Raw genomic sequence first — 6,989 nt, 5'->3', positions numbered from 1 at the left:
GGAGGATGGGAAAGGCAGCGGAGCACAACAGACACTAGGATGGCAATTTGTAAATCAATGGATGTGTAACTGATGTGATTCTGCAATCTGTGTATGGGGTGAAGGTGGGAGTTCATAACCCACTTGAATCAAAGTGTCGAATATGATATGTCAAGAAATTTGTAATGTTTTGAACAACCCACAATAAAAAATTTAAAAAAAATAAATAAATACAAATAAAAAAAAAATCCTCTCAGCATGATCTTGCTAGGGCACCACGTTTTCAGGAATCCCTCTGCTCATGTACCATCCTCACCTTCTCTGACTCAGGGTAGCGGCTAAGAAATTGAGAGAGTGCAAACCTCAGCTCTGTTACTCACTAGCTATATGACCTTGGAAAAGAGACTTCACCTCCCAGTGCCCCTCTTTCCTCATCTGTGAAGTATGGATAATTATAGTATTGCTTATTTTTCTTTTACAGAAACTAAAGCTAAAATCTGAAAAGTGCATTGAATGTTGCCTGGCTCATGGTAAACATCACACAGCTGGTCTCGTCCACACAGTCATCATGTAGCCTTGACTTGCTGGGTTGTGCTATAATTGCTCACCCAACGAAGCAGGAAGCTCCAGAGAGCAATGGGTACCTCATATATCCCCCTACTCCTTGGCACATACAATATCTGAATATGGGCTGTCTTCAAATATGTCCTAAATTGAAGCCTTAAGTACTCAGACTTGCTCATCTGCCTTACAAACTTTTAGTTCTGAACTACCTTTACAAATATTAAACCAGATTTCCATAAGCATGTCTCAAGAATGAATTGTTTCTGAATTCAGCTGCTGGGAATTCTCTTGATGGGAGCCTTGGACTTCCATATCAAAGATTCTGATGATGACAGCTCTGAACATATCCACAGGAGCCTTGAGAAGAAATGTGAGCTCATCAACCCCTGTACATTCCTGGGTGGGAAGATGACACCCTGTAGGTAAGATCTTATCTTTAACTTAGATTAAGAGAGATCTGAAAGCTGAGAGTGCTAAGAGAAAAGTAAAGCAGAGAAGGTAGGAAAAGCTGCAGAATTTATATCACATTAAGGAAACAGTGGCCATTGACCAACAAAGCAAAGGAGGAGACAGATTTGTCACAACATGAACAATCCTTGAGTCAAAACTAAAATTTGCATGTATTCCTCTAGTTGCCACCAAAGTCAGAAATTTTTTTTGTAGGTAGACGATATTTTTAAATAGATTTCAGAAACTTAGGAAATCAGAATGAATCTTTCAAAGTCAACCGTTTTCATGTAATCAAAATTTAAAATGGAGTAAGCCCTTAGCACAATTAATCTAGACTTCTGCTCATAGACAAGCTCAGGAACAGCTTGTGGGCTGCTCCACACAAGGTCTCAGAAAGTATCTACACTAACATCATGAGACAGCTCATCTCTCATGTCCACTGAGCAGGAACCCAGCTGATTCTGACCTGGTCATCACCAGCGTGTTCTGGGAGCCTGCCGGGTGTTGGGCTTTACGTGAACTCCAAGGTGAGAAGCAGCCCAGGATTAGTAAGGGATGGCCCTCCAGCAGCCTTACTCCTAACCTTTCTAGAGGCTGCCTCCTGCTCTGCTCAGCCATCAGCCTCCTGCTCACCTGCATCACCGCAGAGGGCCTCAGGAATTAAGTGTAAGCTCCCAGCCTGGCAGGTAATGAAACCCTCCACAACCTCACCCAGAAATTCCCCTTTTGACATGTATTTCTCCTATGCATATAAAAAGTAGCTAGGAAGTATTTCACATTTCCTGCCTCCCCATCTTTTCTGAAAGCCTCAGTGCTCATCGCTATGTTCCCTGACTTGTCTCCATTGTTCAATCTCACCAAACCTTTGAAGTCCCTTGCAAATGTCACCTCCTCTTTTAAACTGACTTTCCAACCAGAAGTGGGTGCTGTGCTTAGTTTCCATCTCTTTTGCAGAATCTTAAGTCTGTCTTTTTTTTTTTTTTTTTTTTTTTTTGAGAAAGCTTTCTAGTTCCTAGTTTCTTATTTCCTTGACTTACTATTGAAGGTAATTAATACAATTTTCCATCTGTATAAACAAAAGGCCACAGTTTTTAACTCTTTCCTAATAATATTCATTGAGTTTTGTAGCTAGGAAAAATATGTATATTTTAGTTACATTTTTGCAGATATTTATTAAATGCCTATAGAGATCACATTCAGTGGAAAAAATGGAATGAATTATCTATAATAAATAGTGAATAAGTTCTGAATGAATAGATACAGAAAAAGAAAAACATATCTTGGGTCAATATATGAAGTTGATCAAAAAACTAATTCCCACAGTTTAGCCTCCCACAGGATTTGGCCCATGTAAATAAAGTTTCTGGCTATTATATAATATTCAGTGTACAACATTTAGTCAGATTTGGATTAGACTTTCCCAGTTATCCCAGTTTTAGAAAATGTTTGGTCTCCTAAATGAAGCTCTCCCACTGACTCACTGTGGACTATTTAGGAGGTCAGATAACATCTGTGTTCTCAGTTTATATCCTAGAATAGGAATAAGAGAAAACCCTCCTCCTTCCTATGGGGATTTTTATGAGTACATTGATAAATATCTATAAAATGATAAATGCTACTATCTCATTCAGCATTTTGAAAGATGTCAACCAAACACAAAATATTTTTAGTGTGTGAATTAAAATGCCTCTTACTGATGGTCTCACATGTTTTCTTGTAAGACACTGTGTCAAGAACTGGCTTATGTATTATCCGTCCTATCACACTTCACAATAGCTTGGTGTGGTGATTGCTGTCAAAATCACCTGCATGGAAACATCCCTGCCCTAGATTGACACAATGTATTAGCGTGACAGAAAACTAAAAATACTAAGGACATCATGCAAAGGCCGGCTTTGAGCACAGGGGATGAAAGGGCACGTTATCAGTGACCTGAAAGACCTCAATTCTTCTAGTGTTCTAGTTTACAAGGGGAATGGAGACTGCCTGCTGCTCTCGTGGGCGGGGATAGGGACCAGCCAAGGCCGGCGACAGGAGTAGGACAATGTTTTTTTCCGAATTCGAATCCCATGCAGGGGCAGACCTTTGGGTCTCTCTTTCCATGACCACCACAAAATGGCAATCGCTTTTTCTGGGAACTGAAATCAAGGCGAGGGCGCGACAGTCTCTGGGTGGGCTGGTGCCGGGAACGCTTGGGCTTGGCCTTGGCGAAGGGTTTGGGACTCAACGTAGACCTCCACACCGCCTGGCGGGCTGACCTGCAGGGGCCGCCCCCTCCACGTCCTCTCCCGATGCTCGCGGAGGCCACTGCTTCCTCGAGGTTGATTCGCTCCACAGGTCGCTTGTGCAGCAGGAGAACCTGAGTTACCCCAGCCGTAGACAGTGCCCCCAGGAATTGCGACGCCTCGGTGCCTAAAGAGCAGGAGCACGCGTCCGCCCCGCGGAGAAGCCCGACCGCAGGTGAGATCCCGCGCACGGGAGCACCCGCTGCCCAGCAGTCTGCCCAGGGAGACCCTCACTGCAGATAAACAGGAGCTGCCTCCTGCAGGGGCAGGAGAGAGGGTGGGGAATGCCTGCACCGGACGGGATGTCGCCTCCGAAGGCAGACTATCCCTAGCCCCAATCCAACGAGATCAGTGTGGAGATGACTTTCACCTTTACAAAGCTTATGAAATACTTATAAGTGAATTTGAGAAGAAACAGCTAGAAACTGACCCTCAATCTTCAGCATCATTTGGTTATTTTCTCTTAGCAAGGGCTCCCAGGAATCCCAAGGATTGAATCATGGGATTCAAGAAGAATCTCAGGAAAGGTCAGTTTGGCTGTGAGCATCCTTAGGGCCTTGGGTTCTTGTCAATTAGATAGACTTAGCCTGTCATCTATGTTAGAAATATCGAGGTACCGCAAGAAATCAAACATGTGCTCAGAGGTGAATAGGCAAGGCAAATTTAACTCCTGCCATAAGGGCTAGCAAGCCACCTGGGCAGGCAGTCCACCTTCTTTAATCCCTAACACAGTGTTGCCCTTTGCCCTGATTGGAGGAGCTTGGGGTTACAATCTATGCCATTGGCTAATTTTAAAATTGGGGAGGGGACTATAATTACAATCGGATCCAACTAAGGGCAAATACTATATTCTGAAAACCGGCCACCTGACTTTCTATTTCTCACATCTACTTACTCTCTCTTTAGTACTACATCCCTGGGTTCAGCTGTTCCTGGTGTCTGCAAGTTCAGATTTCCTCTAGTTCCATTTGTCTGCAAGCTTTCCGCTGAGATTGGGAAGAGAGAGTCACTCAACTCATGGAATGGGGAGGGCTCATCCTTTCCTGCACAATTTCAAACATCTGCTGCTCCTGGATCCACTTGCACCTGTTTCCCAAGGTCCTGGTACTAACAATGTCTGAGAGCTCCCTGCTGCTTCTTTGCACCCCTAATGATAGCAGAGTTCTCTGCTCCCTCTGGCCTTTGTTACCCCTTTTCCATCTACTTCCTAGATTCTAAAATTTTGCTCTTGTCACCTCCTCTCCTGATTTCTTTTTCCTTGTCGATTTCTCATGAGGGGATACTCTGTTGTTTGCTGGTCAGTGGTTTGGTTCTCTACACATATACTCGAGAGTCAGCCTGGTCCTTGTCATGCCAAGAAGTCAGAGTTTTAATGGAGGCAAGAGGAGAGGAGACATTGACATTAGTTCCTGTCCACAGAAGGTGTGGGGAGGAGTGTCTGAAATCAGGGGTCCCTGACAGCCAACAAGCAGCCTGAACACTGCAGTTTCATGGAGGATGAAGGCTGTCAGGAGGAAAGGGACAGGCAGACGAGGAAGGCGAGAGAAAGGCAAAGAGGAACTGCTACTTCAAATGGCTGTGTTAGGCCAGCCAGGGCCTCGGTAATGCAAGACATTAATTCACAGATGCTCTAGCCACCAGGAAAGGCTCTGGTTTTGAAGTGCAGCAAGATACAGTCAGAGTCTTATCTAGACTCACCGAATAACAGAGTGACAGAGCTGGAAAGGTCACTGATGGCTATCCATACAACCCTTTCATTCCCAGGTGCAGGGCTTCGGGGTTATCTAAGTTCACAGAACTAATGAATGACCCATCGCTGGCTGTGACCTAGGTAAACAGGACACCTCATAATGGTGCAGCATTCATGCCACTAGAAGAGGGACATCACCTCCTGCTCATCACTTTGGCACAGGACAGCTGGTGACTTGCTTGGCAGAAACTGCACCCCATCCACTCCTCATTGTTCATTCTCTGCCATCCTAGGGTTCCCTTGGCTCTGCCAACTTACCATCACTTCTGCTATTCTGACTGTAACTTTAGGTCTTCTTAGGTTCTGAGTTCACTGTGGATACTGATGGATGTCTGTACCATGTGCCAATCACTGTATGTGGGTCTTAGACAAGAGACCAAAGAAGAGGCCCCAGCCATAGGACATGGTAAGCCAGCTAGGAGTGGCTGGACCTCATGCAAGGAAAGCACTCTTGTGACAAGGGAAATGCCAGTGCAGAAGGAGAAAGCAGGTAGACAGGTCTCAAGACAGGGAGAACTGCCTTCTCATCTCCATACTTGGCTCTTGTGACAACATTGGGATGAAGTAAAGCCCATGCTATTGCTCTGCCCTAGAGTCAGCTGCCCACTCAGCTCTGAGGCTCCGCCATGTTGCTTGATCTCTGTGCGTTTTCAGTTCTCAGACCTGTTTCTGTTAACTGAGTAGCTCCTGGGATGTGTTAGTGGCTCTATTATTTATGGAGGGTCACAGGACAGTGATAATGGCATGATCCTCTGGGGACATTCCCAGGGACCCTGTCCCAGCACAGGTCCATGACTGAGCAGGAGCCACAATGGTTCTCAACCCAGCCACCTCTACCAGCTGGAGACAGGAAGAACAATTTCTCCCTGGGTCTCTAAGGTCACCTTAAATGTGGCCTCCTGGGAGGACAGCAGATAGTGCCTCAATAGACCTGCAGAGCATCTGGATTGGCTAGGGGACAGAGTAGGAAGCCCTACCCTCCCCAGGCCTGGCTGAAGCACTGCTGGCCTGTGTACATGACATGCTGACATCAGTCTGTGCTGCCATCCATTCAGGCATCTGGACTCTTCTGTGAATTATAGCCTTGTGAGTTGCTGAGCCCCAGAGATAAGACCAGCAGTTGCCTCAGCCTCTCCCCAGCTCAGAGTGGAGACTTGCCCTAGTTCAGATGTATCCTGGCTCATAGGCCACCAGCTGCTGTCTTGTGTGCTCTGCCCTTGTCCTTGCCTTTGTGTCTAAGGCTACTGACCTCTGGTCACAGTGTGCACCATGCAGTGGAGGTGTGGGCGTTAATGTAATTCACGTATCACTACCTGGGAGGTTCTGCCAAATCGTGCCCTATGGATACCACTTGTGGCATCTCATTTTCCACTAGCCATAATTTCTTGGACTGCACTTCACCAGATTTTCAATGTTTGATATCATAGAGACAACATAAACTGTGGGACGGTCAAACCCAGACTTGAACTTGCACTTTGCTGTGTGACCCAAGGTGACAAGCACATTGCTTACTTCACCTCAGGGTCTCACATTCCCCACCCTCAAAGGAGCAAAATGTCACCTGCCACATGAGAGAATTAAATGAGATGATAGGAACTCATCTAGGGTGGTGGCTGGCAATCAGTGGGTGTTGGAAAAATGCTTTATACTTCCCAGTGAGCTTTGAAAGACTCTTTAGAAGTCATTATCTAGGATTTTACCTTAGACCAACCAGTCTATCAAGAGAAGTTGTCTTTTCCTAATAAGAGCTTTAATGTAACTGAAAGAGAAATGAGTGGTGAAGCCAGGCAGTGCCTGGGTGTGCCCGGGGCTAAGACAGTGTCCTGTTTTCCACACCTCCCTATGGAGGGGTCAGAGTGACTCACCCACGTTCCAGGTAATCCTGGCTTTATGGTGCAGACAAACACCATCAGGTGTGGCATTGGGGCCTTCTTTGCACTTGCTGAGCTGAATAATCCCCT

The sequence above is a fragment of the Marmota marmota genome, unplaced genomic scaffold (genome assembly GCF_001458135.2).
Source record: "Marmota marmota marmota unplaced genomic scaffold, marMar, whole genome shotgun sequence".
NCBI classification, from domain to species: Eukaryota; Metazoa; Chordata; class Mammalia; order Rodentia; family Sciuridae; genus Marmota; species Marmota marmota.
Note: the sequence above shows the minus strand (reverse complement) of the source record.